Source organism: Delphinus delphis, chromosome 13, assembly GCF_949987515.2.
Source record: "Delphinus delphis chromosome 13, mDelDel1.2, whole genome shotgun sequence".
Taxonomy (NCBI): domain Eukaryota; kingdom Metazoa; phylum Chordata; class Mammalia; order Artiodactyla; family Delphinidae; genus Delphinus; species Delphinus delphis.
The window spans coordinates 43,966,340-43,983,729 of NC_082695.1; positions in this window are offsets into that span (position 1 = coordinate 43,966,340).

Consider the following 17,390-nt stretch of genomic DNA (forward strand, 5'->3'; position numbering starts at 1 on the left):
AACCTTCTTCTGTGTGTACATTGGGAACTTTGAGAAAAGCACAGATATAAAACAAATATTGGGGAGTGTTTAGTTAAGAAAACAGTGATCATAGAAACGCAGCACATGTTAACAAAGTACAAGTCTTGGAAACAACATCTAGTTTTTACCTTTTTTTTTTTTAACAATTTTTGTAAATTTATTTATTTTTGGCTGCGTTGGGTCTTCGTTTCTGTGCAAGGGCTTTCTCTAGCTGTGGCAAGCAGGGGCCACTCTTCATCATGGTGCGCGGGCCTCTCATCGTCGCGGCCTCTCTTGTTGCGGAGCACAGGCTCCAGACGCGCAGGCTCAGCAGTTGTGGCTCACGGGCCCAGTTGCTCCGCGGCATGTGGGATCCTCCCAGACCAGGGCTCGAACCCGTATCCCCTGCATTGGCAGGCAGATTCTCAACCACTGCGCCACCAGGGAAGCCCTAGTTTTTACCTTTTTATTATAGATAATGGGGCAGATAAATTACATCCTAGTTGGGCAGAGTATATGATCCAAAGTGTCAAGATAGCCTTTTGAGCAAAAAGAATGTACAAATATTAAGAAAAGTCTAGCTGGTTGAATGATCATAGCCTAAGAGTAGTGATTAATGGATTAATAAACCAGAGGGGACCTATAAAGCTATTTAATTCAGAACTGTTTTGTTCTAACCCAGTTAGATATTTTTAGCGATAAGTTCAATGCTTATCAAATTTTCAGGTGATTTATAGTTACATGCTAGATAAAATTAGTATGTTTAGAAAGATTTCTATAAGGAAAAGTTTGATTGAAATTAATAAAATTAAATTAACAGAGATGGTGTAAAGTTTTCTACATTTAGGAAAAAAAATAATTGCATGAGGTCAGGATTCAGGAGGCCTTCCATGGCAGGTACAGTATTTGTGAAAAAGTCCTTTAGGTTTTATCTACATAGAAGATTCATATAAACTATCAGTGTGATGTGTCTGCCAGAAAGGCCAGTGCAATCACAGAAGTGGTAGAAGGGCTGAAGGGACATAGGTATCCATATAAGCTCAACTGCACACATGTAGAATTCCGTTGTCACAGTCAAAGGGACACAGATGAGTTAGAAATTATTCCAAGGCATGCAGAGTGAGTTATAAGAAATTTAAAAGTCTTTCACTATTTCTTTACTCATTTAACACGAATAATGTTCCCTAGTACCTACTATCGCCAACCTCAATGTCCAGTATCCTTTTGTAATCACTGCTTTAATTGTCATCACAACCCCTTGACATGTAGTTCTTATATTCATTATCATTTCACAGATGAGGAAGCTGAGACTTAGAGTGGTTAAATGATTTTCTCAAAGTCACTGAAATACTATGTGGTAAAGCTGGAAATTTATCTGACTCCGGTGTCCCTTGCTATTAACCACTGTGCTATGTAACAAAAAGAACGCTACTCCCTTCCATGGTTACTTCAGAGTATAATGCAGGGCTGTACATTCAAGGTGCAATATACTCTGGTCCCAACCCACCTTTCCAGATGACTCCTTGCTATATCCTTCAATCCATCCAGTGCTCCAGCCCAGCTAAATGAATGTTCTGCTTTGTCTCAGCCCCTGTCCTTTGATCTTGCTGTTTGCTCAACCTGGAATAGCATCTTGCCTTGGCACTCCTGTTTAACTCCAACTTAAATGTGACTTTCTTTATGAGGCCTCCTGACTCCTTAAAATAAATGAAACAATCCCTCCTCTAAACCTCCACAGTTTTTAAATACATACCTTTTGCAACTAATAATACTTTTCTTCTAATACTCCTTTTTGTACATCCTCTAACTCTATTAAATAGTAAGCGGATTGACAACAATGGCTATGCCTTTGCCTTGTTTCTCAAAGGCATCAGCTTAGGCTTGTGGCTTACACCTATTAGTGGTTCAATAAGTATTTATTGAATGAAAGAGTAACATGGATGTTTGTGGTGGGTGGCCTGGGGAGAGAATACTCTCAAGACTATCACGAAGGATTCTGTTAGGTGAGATACCTGTTGAAATACAGGTTGCTGTCTATTAAGTTGATCTGAAATCTGAGAAATGTTGGGGGTGGGACGTTATTTAGTGCTTGTATTCCAATGGAATTGTCTTTCAATAGAATAAAAATTCGTCTCATTTTGTCTATCATAACTGGGCCTATTTGGAAGCAGTTTGAGTCAGACTGGGGAAATCTAGAATTGGGAGTTTAGGTTATCTTGAACTGGGAGTTTAGGTGTCAATTTTGGGGATTGTCCTTATCTTAGAAAGCATTAAGTGGACTTCCCTGGTGGCGCAGTGGTTAAGAATCCGCCTGCCAATGCAGGGGACACGGGTTCGAGCCCTGGTCCGGTAAGATCCCACATGACGCGGAGCAACTAAGCCCCTGCGCCACAGCTACTATGTCTGCGCTCTATAGACCGCGAGCCACAGCTACTGAAGCCCACGTGCCTACAGCCCGTGCTCCACAACGAAGAGCAGCCCCCGCTCACTGCAACTAGAGAAAGCCCGCACGCAGCAACAAAGACCCAACACAGCCAAAAATAAGATAAATAAAATAAATAAATTTATTTTAAAAAAACGAAAGCATAAGTTGGCAGATGTGGTGGGGCTGGAGGAAGTGACAGATTTCCAAGTACAAGCATGATGAGATATGAGCACAGACGCCAAATCTCAAACGTGGCTACTAAACCAAATGGAAAAGATGCCTCTTGCACATGACAAATCAAGCTGGCAGAAGAATCCAAGATTTACGGTATCCAACCAGGCAAGGATTTTCATATATTTACTCTACAACATAGGGTAAGACCATAGGTTTTGAGTGTCCGGGTTTAATTCCCAGTTCTGCGACTTCCTAAGCGTGTGACCTTGAACAACCTACATAATTTCTCTGAGGTTTATTTTCCTCACTTGTAAAATGAAAGAATAGGAGTTTGTACTGACTTCATAGGACTAAACACATTAATGTACGTAAGTTGCTTAGCACAGTACCTTGCGCATAGTAAGGGCTGCGTAACTTTTAGCTATTATACTATTATTTATCTGTATGTGTTTTGAGTGGCATAGTTTTGGTAATAAGGCATTAATGATACGTCCAGGTTAAAACTATCTGCAGTCACTTTTCTGAGGGTATTGTGGCTTGGTTGTTACTAGCATCGTGACCTCAAACAAGTCAACAAAACACTATGGCACAGTTCTTTTCACCTATAAAATGAACATATTAACTTTCATATGTACCCTTAGTATTTTTAAGAATCAAAAAATATGATGCTTGGGACTTGTTTTTTAATCTAAACGATGCTACAGAAATGGAAAATGTTTAATCATTCAACAGATAGCTACTGAGCCCCTTGTATGGATTCAGACTGCAGAAGAGATAAAGGGAAAGCATCTGAGGACCCTAGGGGGGCTTGTCGGGTGCTGGGGGGACAGCTTCCCTGCGGTCTCCCAAGGCTGTCTGTGGTAGCATGACCCCGATTTGGCCTTCCACCTTCTGTATATTGTCAGCTCGTACATAGGGAATCCATTTCTCTAGCCAAAGGTGCACATTATCAAAGCTCCTGAGACTGAATTATGAAATCAAAATGCCAACTTATTACTCCACAATAAGAAAACACAACTGCCACGCAGCCTGGAATCAGCACTCACGCATGCCTGTCACATTTTATCCTCATCAGCTGAACTGCAGAGGAAGCCAAGCTATAGCTAGAAGGGTTTGGGTGTAAATCTGGAACTTGAATCACGGGAAGTAGAAGCTTTGAAGGTTGACCTAATGCAGTGAATCTTCACAAATGTGTCAGCCCCGCAAAGGGGCTACAACACCTGAAAACGCTCAGCTAAGGTTGCCTCTTCCTGGGTGTGGTTTTGAATTAGTGCTAACAATGCTCACCTCAGTGATTCCTTGTTTTTGCTGACATGGCTGACTAGTCTTTTCCTCTGAAGGATGCTTAACAAGTGAGCTAATAGAAAATAAAAAGAAACTATCTGTTGTTAACATCTCCTTTCCCACTTACACCTCAGGAAAGAGAGGCCAGCGTTGTAGAACCAAAGGTAAATTATCCTTATGCTACTTCTTCTCCCCCAGGGGAAAGTTCACATTGAGGAGAGATAAGGGAGAGCCAGGCTAAAGGGAAAAAAAGTGAGGTGAGGGACTTCCCTGGCGGTCCAGTGGTTAAGAATCCATGCTTCCTCTGCAGGGGGCATGGGTTCGATCCCTGGTCCGGGAACTAAGATCCCGCATGCTGCTTGGTGTGGCCAAAACCAAACCAAACCAAACAAACAAAGAGGAGTGAGGAAGGATGAGGGATTGGGTGGAGGAGTTCTGAGAGGCCTCTACCCTGGACCCTGGGTGGACAATCAGGGTTGCATGTTGGGTACCTGGGATGGGGTCCTATGCAGCCTCCTAAGAGGATAAAGAGGCGGTGTGACACAGGGATGCCTATGGCCTGAACATTAACCGCGGAGACCTTGAGACTGACGGTGAAAGATTTCTGTGGCCAGGCTTAGCATGGGAACAGAAGGCTGCTCCACAAGCTCAGATGGTATCAACAGTGTCCTAAGTAGACTGGAGAGCAGGGCGTACCTAAATGTTTTGGTCTATCTAAAACCCCTGGGGAAATTCCTGGCATTCCAGTGGTTAGAACCCCATGCTTTCACTGTGGAGGGCCCAGGTTCAATCCCTGGTCTGGGAACTAAGATCCCACAAGCTGCGCAGTGTGGCCAAAAAAGTAAAACCCCTGGGACTCTCTCATGATCTTAGAGAACTGGAGAGCTCCATTTCCCCACAACAAATTATTAATAACTAATTTTAAGTCAACCAGATATGTGCATGTACGAGAAGGCTCAGAGTTGATTGGTCTGATTTTGAACTAAAAAGATATATTCATTTCGATCTTTTGTTGATTTTAAATCTCAGGCTAAGAGGGCAGCCTTTATTTTATTTCCCAATTCTTCGGAGAAACCTTCTTGTAGAATACATGTACTGAAAACACAGAGGGAAAATCCCCAGCCCTGCCATCCAGGAAAGCACTGTCTTCTGGGGATGACATACAAATAGATATGTCATTGGGTCATGAGGATACGACTGTTAAATGTCATTGCAAAAATTATGTGTAGGCTACATAGAAGTTCCTATTCCAGAGCTGGGTGGCAAAAAGGGGGCAAGTCATCAAAGGGCCCCCCCCAAGAAGAAGATGCCCTAACCCTTGTTTTAGGCAGAGAGCAGGTCATGAGTATGTTCCTGGAGGAGGCCACATTTGACCTTTTTCAAAGAAAGAAGTGGAAATGACTTACTCGGAGAAGGAATTTGCATGTAGAAATTCCACTGGGTTTGAGGCAGTGCAAACATTTTGGAAGCGTCTAATTTCAATGAATCAAATCTCTGCAAATATGTATGAAAATGACATTTCCTCAGTGAGTTGTTTATTATAGTGATTTTATTTTTCTTTGGCGGGGTTCGTCCATATTCTCTTATCCAGGCAACCTGCTGACCAAAGGTAGATAATCATGAGATGACTGGCCTGGATTATGCATGTTGTTTCTGATTAGGAAGCTGTCCATAGTCACTTGATCTCTTTGAAGCCTTGAACCTAAAATATTGTTTCCTTAGCAAAGCACTGAAGATCTGAGCCAATCAAAGCACTTTCAGGATATAATTTACTTACCTGTTAGAATGTAGTGAAATAATTCTTTGTAATCATTATTTATTGATCCATGGCTTTATCTCCCTTTATTGTTCTATCTGTTGGAAGAACATGTAAAAATATAAAACAGTGAAGTGATGCAGAACCTGAAAATTAACTTTGAATCTTCTGGGTTCTGTTTGGAAACATTTTCCCTTCTTTTGTAATGTCTTTTTTTTTTTTTTTTTTTTTTTGTAATGTCTTTTGAGTTGATGATGATTTTATTTCTTCAGTACTACTTATTTGCTCACTTATTCAAATTGTATATTGCTGAAAAACCAAAGGTTTAAGAAAAAGTTTGATGGGTAAGCATTAAAAATTGCAGAAGTTAGTGAAGATGAAATGATCCACTTAAAAATGGTCAGGGGAGGGATGTAATTACAGAGGAGCTGATGAGATGGCAAAGATGCAGTATTTGATGAGGTCTTATGGCTGTTTAGTTTGCTCTCAGATGATCAGATATTTAAAAACTTTGTATTTGAAAGCTAGTAAGAAGAGCACAGGATGAAGATAGAAGTGTGGCATATACCCGTGATATACTCAGACTATTAGAAGGTCCAGACAGAGCTAGAAAATACTTTAGAAAAGTGCGAAGAAAATATAAAAGATGCACTTAAGGTCTGTTTGGAACAAGAAAAAATGCTCAACTTATATTTTTGTCTTCTTGGTCAAGAAGACCATGGTTTTATGTCTCTGAGTGCATCAAAGCTAGTTCCTTTGCCAGGACAGCTCCTGCACTGAGCATCTTACCTAAAACACAGCCTATGTTCTCCCTCATTCCTTTTTGTTCTCCTCTTATTGGTATTAAGTTAAATTAATGAAAATGTACCTCAGAGACAGACTGAATTCAGGGCAATTAGAGATTTCAAGTCTGAGGATTCTTTGCAATTAACATATCAGGTATGATACACAGAAGTAGCTATGGTAGGGCATGGGGAGCAGTGTGGGCCAGAGACGTGAGGGGGAAAGTACACGATGAGGGGGGTCACGTCCTCAGGCATCCTTGGCCAAGGGTTTCTCCAGTTCTCCAGGGAGGAAGGAGTGTTTACACAACCATTTGTGAATAAATGAGTGGTTTTTTTTTTTTTTTTTAGTACTTTTACATGCAATTCATTTCTATGAACAGTAGACTTGTCCACTTAAAGTTAAGTCAATAGAAATGGTGTCTCCCTCAAGGTAGTATATGGCATTTCTCTTAGAGTGGTCTATGGTAAAATAAATTTGGGGAATCTTGGATTATATGAGGTTATATAAATTTGTGCGTGAGAGTGCATGTCTAAGGGATTTCAATATATTAATAAGAGCATTTTCCAAATGTATTTTTCATAAAGACCCTGCCAGTTATTTCTTGTGATTAGAATTCAGTGGAGTTCACTTTGGGAAATATAGGTAAAGGTACAACATTTGAATTAAAATTTCTCATAAATTGTTAACATCTTAATGTAGTACATGTAATAAAGGAAAACTCAAAGTATACAAAATATTATTTAATTCTTAACAAATTACATATATTTTGTAGGAAAAAAATGTAAAATGCTATTTCTTGGAGCTATTGACTGTGAAATAACTTGGCTTCACTTTCAACCAGAAGTAGGAGAGAGCTGTTTATTGCATTTAGAAAAGTGTTTGAAGAAAATATGATTCCTTTTATTATATAGAAAGGGGTAAATTGCACAAAGAAACAAGTTTTCTTTTTTGATTTGAATATCGCATTTTATTTATGCTAAGTCATTCCAGTGGCTGGTGTCTATTACAGATGAAGTACCACAGTGCCTTTCGGGCCTGGAGAATTCTGAGAAAAACCGTCTGTAACACTCTTCCCACTGTGATGTTTTACAAAAATAGTGAGAGAGACTCAGGGAGACAAATATATGCACAATATGCAAACAAACAGCTATACACACATACAAGCCTACACTTATTTTGAAACACACATATTTTAAACATAAATAGTGTATTGTATAGAATGGGGACGTTAAATTTCATTTAACTCCCTCCCCAACCTTTTTTTCTGAATTTATAAAATCCCAGTTAAAGAGCTCTCTCAGGCAACATTGTGCATTGTGGGAAGGACTTGAATGGGGCTGACTTCACTGATTTCTTGGTCTGTTTCGACTTCAGGAATGAATAGTCACCATATATACCCCCTTCACAGAGTTAAGCCTGAAATAGGTGTTTATCCGTGTCTGGACTTGCAATCCTTAGATGGACTCAGTCTGATTTCATATATTACTTACAGGGCTTCCCTGGTGGCGCAGTGGTTGAGCGTCCGCCTGCTGATGCAGGGGACGCGGGTTCATGCCCCGGTCCGGGAAGATCCCACATGCCGCGGAGCGGCTGGGCCTGTGAGCCATGGCCACTGAGCCTGTGCGTCCAGAGCCTGTGCTCCGCAATGGGAGAGGCCACAACAGTGAGAGGCCCGCGTACCGCAAAACAAAAACAAAAACAAATATTACTTACAATTTCATGTGTTATTAACAATAATGGAACAGTAAAGTACCTGACGTGTTATGATTTGATGTAGATCTCATCCTTTTCCCTCCTATTGGTAGTACTCTCTTAGGATCCTAAACAAACCTTTCTCTTTAACTTTTAGAAAAAGCTTTGTTATTTGTTGAGCATTGATCACTGGTCCTGGCTCTCACGGAAAAAACGCCAACATTGCCCTGGTTTGTGGAGTGTTTTCTGGAAGCACCTTTGATAACGTCAGAAATGAGGTCATACTGTTCTGGGAAGAAAGTGTTTTGCATGAACTTACATTTCTTCTTCCATAATGGCAGAAAACAAGTCCTTGTCCAAGGTAAGACTTTGTAAAACTAAAAATTTTATAATAGTTGAATATGTTTTTAAAAAGCAGAAATTTTGAGAGTCTCATTAAGGTAGTTTCAGCTTTGTTTCAAATCAATTGCTAAAGTAATTGGTGATGCCCTTTCAAAAAGAGAAACAAAGTATGCACTGTTTAACATGATTCATCACTTTCCAGAGAAGGCAAAGGCAAAGTATAGTTGTTTTTTGTTTTTTTTTGAGTGTCTCATAATTGTAATTTACACATACGAATCCCACAGGCATATGTCACCAACAGATGGTATTTATTAAAAATCCACATGCATTCCTGGATGGTTTAAGTGTCCTTCTGCTTGAAGGCAAAGAAATGGATTAGATGACCTGTCAAGGTCATTCTACTTAACTTTCAAGAGTATGATCTGGAACTGTCCCACTGCTTAAAATGGGTTTATTTTAAATATATGTCCAGGTTGAGTGTGTTTGCTGCAAGTGACACTATATACAACTTGAATCAGACTAATAGAAAAAGCACAATGTATTGACTCGCATATAAAAGGGTGTGGTTGGTGTTGGCATTAGTGACAACTGAATTCAGAGACTGGAATGTGTAAAGTCGGCTTTTCCTCTTTCTTCTCTGCTTCTCTCGGTGGAGCGCCCATTCTCTCATCAGCAGATAGACTTGGCGGGGAACATGGGTTCAGTAACGGATGCCTCAGTCACCAAAGGGAAAATACGTCTTTGCAGCTAGCTCTGATTAGGAATCTTGGGCAAGATTTTATTTGTCCCAGAGCAATCCATATAGCCAGATGTTGAAGTTTGAAGATTGGCTTTCCTGGGTCATGGGTCTTTCACTGCCCATGATCTTATTCATACCAGGATTAAGAAAGACAAAAGGAGATTTCTAGGATCTTGAGACTGCCCCACCCAGCCTCCAAGCCAATGACTTCACCATAACAAATGGTCCAGAGACAGTTTTAGGAAGATTGTAACTAAAACTGAATATTCACTTTTTCCTAAGAGTTTATCAGGATCAATATCTTCATGCTGTACGTATTCTTGATCTCAGTCTTCACCAGAAGTCCAGACCCCTCAAGACATATGTGGTTACCTTTATACACCTCCATTTGGCTCTAGAGATCCTGTAATCTGATATAATCTACACACTGCCCTAGTTACCATCCTTCTTCCTCTCTCCTCTCTCCATACCCCCACTGCCTATACACTCACCGTGCTTTCTGGAACTCAGGTTATTTTATCAGTAAAATTGTGTGTCATCTTTAACCTCTCTAAATACTGCTTTTCCCTTCTGGTTTTATTGAAACCTAACTTTCACTTGAGGATGTTGGATTCCTCTACAGCCTTACAGCCTGTTTAAAAAATTTTTTTTTCTCTCTTTCTCACACCGCATATAACACAATGCCTAGAGATGGTGGAATGTCCTTTTTTCTTTTATCACCATTCAAGTTCAGTTAGCCCTTCATTGCCCTAAAACCTGAGCTGTTTGAATTGCAGTGCCCCTCCTTGTTGCAGTATTTACCAAGTGCCTGGTAACTCTGCCTTATTTATTAGCAGTTTAAACATGATTCTTACCTTTTTGTCACCACCACCCTCCTACCTTTCTTCTGGTGACTTTAACATCAGTTAGATAACCCAGTCCACAGTCTGGCTTTTCACATCCATGAGCTGCTCACTTCCAATGATCATTTCCTCAAAACCAACTCAAGTATCCAACCCCTTGGAGGCACTCCACAGATTTTCATTTTGATAGGTGCACCCGATTCTCTCTTATAAGCAACCCACTGTAACCTCAGCATTTCCTGTTTTTCTAGCTTACTAAGTCTAGTATCACCTGCTTCTGTAATTATTTAGCCCGTAAAGATTTTCCAATCATTTGACTCTATTATCCTATCATATTTTTTTGTCATTGGTATCCTTCACATCCTCAGTATCTCTCCTTAGGTTAGATTCTACAATTCATATGAAATTTACTTCCTTCCCTATAAGATCAATTCCAGTATTCCTCTCTCCCACCACTGTACTCACAAGCAAAACCTCAACCTCGTTAAGCTCATCTCTCTGCCTACTCTATGCTTGTTCTTGAGAAGCTAAATGTTGCTGAAGAACAACACGCAAATATGCTAATTTGTTTCACCTAAATTTATGACAATATATCTCAAGTAAGTTTCAGGGGTTCCTGGCAATCTTATCGTACTTTCCTGTCGATTTGCTGTACCACCATTAAAAAGAATGATGTCATTATTTTTTCTTCTCAAAGTCCCTTTACTCATCCTCAACTATTTATTTCATTTTGTTTTTCGTGGAGAGAGAAAATTAAAAAGAATTACCTTATCTTGCCTCCATCAAATCAAGTAACCAACTTGCATCTGCACTGCCATCTTCTGCATTGCAGCTGCATGTACCATCTTGTCTTCTGCTTGTAACGGATGCTCTGTTGCACTGCTCAGATCTACCTCTCAGGATTAAGGTACTTCTTCCTCCTGTCTGGAGTAAAAACTCACCTCTCTCTTGCCCAAAGCAAGAGAGGTGGCACCTGGAGTGCTCTGAGGAGACAGAATCTAAAATGAGATTTTGGAACTGAATTGCCACCAGCCAGTTGCAACGAGGACCAGTGAAGACCCCATCACTGGTGGTAGGAAGAGCATGGGAAGCTCTTGGCACATTGCAGTGGCGCAACTGTTAACAATTTTCATTCATGATGAGCTGGAATGGGATGGAAGAAAATGCATCAGTGGGGCAATATCTCAGGTGCTTTATAAGGTTGGAAGAGGTAGTAATTATAAGGATTATAGAGTTTGATTGTTGTTGCTGGGAGTCATTGATGCATTCAATAAAAAAAAATTAATGGCTAAGTGTGGAAGCAAGGGGACCTTCTGAGAAGCATATGAAGAAACTCTAATCTCCTACAGCCAGAGGGTAAAAGAGCTGAGGACCAGGACCAGGACCTAATCATAAGAGCAACAGAACTCACAAGAAAGTTGATTTCTCAGTCCCGGCAAGTCTTATGCCAAAGTCACGGCCCTTGTTAGAACAACTGGAACCCTGATACTTTGGACAGAGACATCTGGACTGATGTACTGGAAAACATTACAACTCAAGATTTTCATGAACCATCTGTACTTGTAGTAGTGCTTCATGTCTCCTGTTCCCACTTGCTTGAAGATGATGAAAACATCTGCTTTGCAAAATGGGACATGTCCCCATCCCCACCTTCAGGATATGACCCTTCCCGTCTCCTTCAGGCCACCAGAACAGTAACAAGAGTGAAGTCACAGAATGAACTGGTCAGAGAGATGAAATGCTGAGCCTGTAAGGGGAGGAAAAGTGCTATTCTAATAAACAGCTGAAGGACCTAGCCAAAATACACTGTCAGGAATCTGAAGATATCTCTAGGACTGGATTATGAGAGTACTAGAGCAAGAGGACCATTAAAGAAAGTTGGATAAAGAAGAGTTTGTTGATAGGAAGCACTGTCTAACACTGGAATATTTAATTACCTGGCAAGGGCCCTGGAGCTAACATGATGCTGCTTTGGCTCTTGAAATCTTGAAGAAAGCAATGGCCCATTCTAAGTGTGATAAAAATGCCAGAACTCTTGCAGAAAATGGTAGAAGAAGGCTCAAAAAACTCAAATAAGTGAGGCTGAGAATCTCTCCAGATGGCCGTGTTTAAAGGGAGAGGACACTGTCAGCCAGCATCGCCAGGAATGCATTAGTCCAAGGGGCACTTGCATCACTGAGAAGGTAGGTAGTAGCCGTCTTCTACAAGCCAGGACTGAGAGTAGGGGATGGTCTTACAGAATTGAGCTCACTGATAGCAAAAGGAGTCATCAGATTCTCAAAATAACAGAGGCCTAGTGACAGCACGTAACCATCAGAGGCAGCGTTTCCCTGGAGATAGATTTGGGGATGAAAAATTTAGGGTAAAGTTTTATTTCTTTGCTAATTGTCTATCCACCACTGTGTTATAAGATACTTGGGGGCAGGGAATTGCCTCCCTTCTTCACTTGTATATCTTCAAGTACAGAAAATACTGCTGGACTCATAAAAGGCTTCCAACAAATATTTGGAAAATGAGGTTATTCTAAAAGAGTGGGAATGAGGGGGGGCAGATATAGGAGCCCTGAGGCTGGAGTCCTTGTGAGATTTTTTTTTTAATTAATTAATTAATTTATTTTTGGCTGCGTTGCGTCTTTGTTGCTGCGCGCGGGCTTTCTCTAGTTGCAGCGAGTGAGGGCTACTTTTTGTTGCCATGTGCGGACTTCTCTTTGTGGTGGCTTCTCTTGTTGTAGAGCACAGGCTCTGGGCGCGTGGGCTTCAGTAGTTGTGGCACACGGACTCAGTAGTTGTGGCTTACGGGCTGTAGAGCGCAGGCTCAGTAGTTGTTGCGCACGGACTTAGTTGCTCCACGGCATGTGGGATCTTCCCAGACTAAGGCTCGAACCCGTGTCCCCTGCATTGGCATGCAGATTTTTAACCACTGCGCCACCAGGGTAGTCCTCCTTGTGAGACTGTTGGCAACTCAGATTTGTAATTTCCATGATATGTTTTGAACAGTTTAAAAAGTGACTGTGGACCTTTAAAAATTAAAAGTAGATTTTAAAATTATAACCCTTAATAAAGTCATCTGTTTCAATGTTGAAGTGTAAAAACATTTACCTAAGTTTTATGTAAGCTTTTTATTGAGAGGTATAGTTCCTGAACAGACAGCCAGAAGTAAATCTTTCCCTGCGCTGTAAGTACAGCCATTGTGAGAAGGGAAGAAGGTGGTCACGATCATTTTTGTTCCAGTTAAGAAAATGAAGCCTTGAAAATTAGGGAAGAAAGTGTTGAGTTAGCTGGATGCATTTCCTGGTGAGAAAGTGTAGGGAAATTTAAACCAGTATTTTGCAAACTATGTTACTGAGAACATGAATTTTGTGAGTGGCTAATGAATGTTCTATGTTCAAAAGTGTTTATAGCTGTATCTAAGATCAAGAAACACTGCCGTAGTATTTTGTGTGTTATGTACAAGATGAAAGCACACATATTAACTATTTGACTTTCAAAAAAGATTATAACATTCAAAAAAGATTATATTTCCAATGAGTAGCATGATTTCCTGTGACTCATGATTTTATTAAAGAATTAGGGGAAAGAAAATCTAAGATTATGATAAGAAGAGCTAAGACTAAATATAAAATAAAATAATTGAACCTAGACTTTTTAGATTTTTTAATATCTTGTTTTAAATAATTTTCAAGAGTTGAAATATTTAGTGTTTCTGATGTTTCCCAGCTTCTGTTCTAGGCACTGTCAGAGATACAGAAATCGATTATTACGTGGTTTCCCCTTTGAAGGATATTGCACTTTAATAATTTAGCAGTGATTTTATATTTCTGTGATCCAAATGATCAAGGAAAGCATCATTTATAATATTTACTAGAATATGTACTAATGAAATAATAGTCATAATTATTGTGAGTCATCATACACAAAAATAGTCCTTCAGGCAACAGTGACCAGTAATTCAGACACTTTTGTCACCTAGATATCAGTTTGCTGAAACTTTTGACATGGTATTTAAAACAAAAATAATCTTGTTCATGATCGCCATTCATGTCTTTAAAATGTGTACAAATGTCATTTAAGCCCTTCCAGTAAGGTAAAAAATAAGGAAAAGTCATCAAGTGAAAGAATTTGCTTCTGGCAAACTCTGTCACCCGGTTTGGTACTGTTTTACCAGCCACAGGTCTGGGAAATGTACATGGTCCCACCTCCCTTCACTCCTCCACAAACGTGTTCACATTGTTCATTTCCGTCAAGATATGAATTATAGAAAACAGTGTAATTCACTGCCTGTTCTTGGGAATTTTCATTCATAATGGATTAACTTTTTGAGAGAATGGTCGAATTTCTGTATGAATCAATGGATGAGGAAGGTATTGGAGAGGGCCCACCTAAAATCACATCATGTAAGCACTTTCTTTGATGTGTAAGTCAGTCCTACCCCTCATGGCATGCATTCTAAGTTCACATTGAATTGATTTTCGTTAACCTGAGTCTTGGGATTGAGTAGATTTTGCTGTGGGCCCTGACTTATAAAACACAGATTCACCTTAAACCTCTCAGAGTAGAAAATTTTATAGGGTAACACTGCAGAGAACCAAGTAACTAGTAGCTAGGCAACCAGAAGCAACTGTAAGAATAGCAAGTGTTATCTGTGTAATGTTTGGTATTAAGAGATTAAAAGTATTATCCTGTATTTATTTATTTATTTTTTATATCCTGTATTATTTATCACAAGTAAAACTTGCATGTGATACTCAGTGTCTTTCACATATACCTTTACCTGAAATTCGTTATATCAGTTTATCTTCTATCAGGCTTATTTTTGATTGCCTGGGGGCTCTTTTCGAGAATTCACTTAGCTGCTTGGCTCAGTCTACCTTGATAAGAACTATAAATTAGTGTATTTTAAGCACTATCAACCGAAGAGTGAAGCACTGGACTTGATGGGACCATGAAGCATCTGCCTCTTGGTGGTCGGTGCAGTTAAGTTCCTGGGGATGACAGAGGCTAACAGCATATTCAGCACCCTGTTCATTGAAGTCAGCTGTATCTCCTGAGTCAGGAGAAGGAAGTCCAGGTGGTTAGAATCCAATACACTCGTGGGCACCATTTTCCTGAAAGCAAGACATCCATCCTACCTCTTTAGGTCACATGTGCTATACTCTAGTGTTATATTTTGGGCTGTTTTGTTTGCTAGTAACATTAAACCAATTCAAACTAGTGGAGATAAGAACATCTGGGTGTCTACAAACCTGGGGAGAGGAATAACACTAGATGTCTGAAACAATCAAACATTATTCTAATATCCTTGCCATACTATGCTGTTTGACTCATTTTTCCCTTTCATCACAAATCCCTTTTCTCTACTTCTTTACTCAATGGCACCAGCCTATGACAGCTCCCCTCCTCTTCATCATATAAACCAGATTTGAGTTCTTCAGTCCCAGTTGCAAAATTTCCGACCAAGGACTCATACGGGCCCATCTAGGGTCAAGGGTTCACTTCTGAATCAATGAACTATGACCAGAGCGTGAGGTCACTGCAAGCTTCCACAGGAATCATAGTGTATGTGCATCTGTGTGAATGGAATCCACACAGGCAAGTGTGAAAAAGAAAAAGCAATTGGCATCCACTGTACCTTGCTACCTCACAATGTTCTTTAGATAAAGATGAGTCACCTCATTTTATTCTCTCAAAGAAAAGTCATAGCCGCCCCAGCCAGGGATATGTTATGCAGAGTATAACTGCCTTGTAAGGGAATTTGTTTTCATTTCCCCCATCAAGTTTAAAGTGACTCTTTCTATGGAAAGAAATATTTCCCATTTCATCGAAGACAGTGACTAACAATGGAAGATAATTGCAGCCAACAGAGCAACCAAAGAAACACATACAAAAGCAACAGAGAGGTGCAAGCCATGCTTATCCATTCCTGCACTTACAAACAACTATCAAGCCTAAACAAAGTTTATATAAGCAAAGTTTGTATTGCAGAGAAGACTGGACCCTAAGGCAGAAGACCAGTATTGATGAACACAGAAGAACATCCCAGGTGGTTTAGAACTTAGCCACATGATGGAATATTTTACTTTCTACTGTTAGCAAGGAACTGAAAGTTGTTATAAAAACCTTCAGTGTATCCCTTATAGTTCCCTTTGTATAAGTAGGCATAAAAATGTATATGGTTCTCAAAAGAGCGTGGGGTAAACTCTTCCTGAAACTTTATTTTGCAATACTCAAAACATCACAATTTAAAGACCCAGTCTAGGTACAGTTCATTATTGATACCTAAATTAATTTAATCAGATCAACTATGAAGTCCAAAATTCTGGTGCCTATGTAAATTTAGGAAGAATTCTTCCTCCATAGCTATGGTTTAAAGAACTTTATTTTTACTTGGGAATGCTACAATCTAGACTAAATTAGACAACTTTCCTTTTTGACTGTGGAGAGTGGCTAGGAAATCTAGCCACTATCACAAATCTAGCCAAATCACAAAGAAGTGATTTGGGATAAGTTTTAGATGGAATGCCTCTCCACCATGGCCATGTGATCTCAATTATATAATTACAAGTGTAATCTTGGACAAAGATAATTATACATGTTAGAAGTTTCTTTGAACCTCTGTACTTTGGTTTTGCTAAAACTAGGTAGCATGTAAAGGCCATTCAAGTTTATTGAGGTTATGGACAAATAATAACTTGCTCACGTTTTAACCTATATATTTCTTTAGAGTGTGGTCACTTGGTAAAACAAGTACAGTAATGACATAAACACAGCACTCCAACATCGAAGGTTAATCATTTGCCTAGAGTAAAGGGTAAAAGTTATGTTTGAAAAAAGCCAATTTCCCATGTAAATCTGGGGTACAAATGTTCAGCTTCCATTCAAGTCACCAATATTCAAATAACGTTACTCCACCTCCCCTCTTTGGAGGGTCTGCCGAAAATACTTTCTCCGTGTTCACTTAGCTCTTCATCAAGACAAAGACATGTGTAATCCAACTGAACACTAAAACATATGTTAACACTTATATAACAACAACAAAAATGACATATATATGTCAAGGAAGAATAAATACATTAAAGTTTTGTTTCTTTTGTATTCAACTAGGGTAGGCATAGATTAACAAAATTAATCACATTGATTTTTAATTTTATTTCATCCTTTTTCATCCTCCAACCTTTGTGTCAATTTACCCCACAATGCCTGTCTATGCTTTTATTATCAGATCAAAAGCTATTTTGGTTAAAGATTTTGTAATGTATTTTGGCCCCTATGACTCGGGGTCAAATCTACTTTCAGAGAACGTGGCTAAAAGCATGCCAACTCTCAATTACTTTGGTTCCTAAAGATGGGGCAT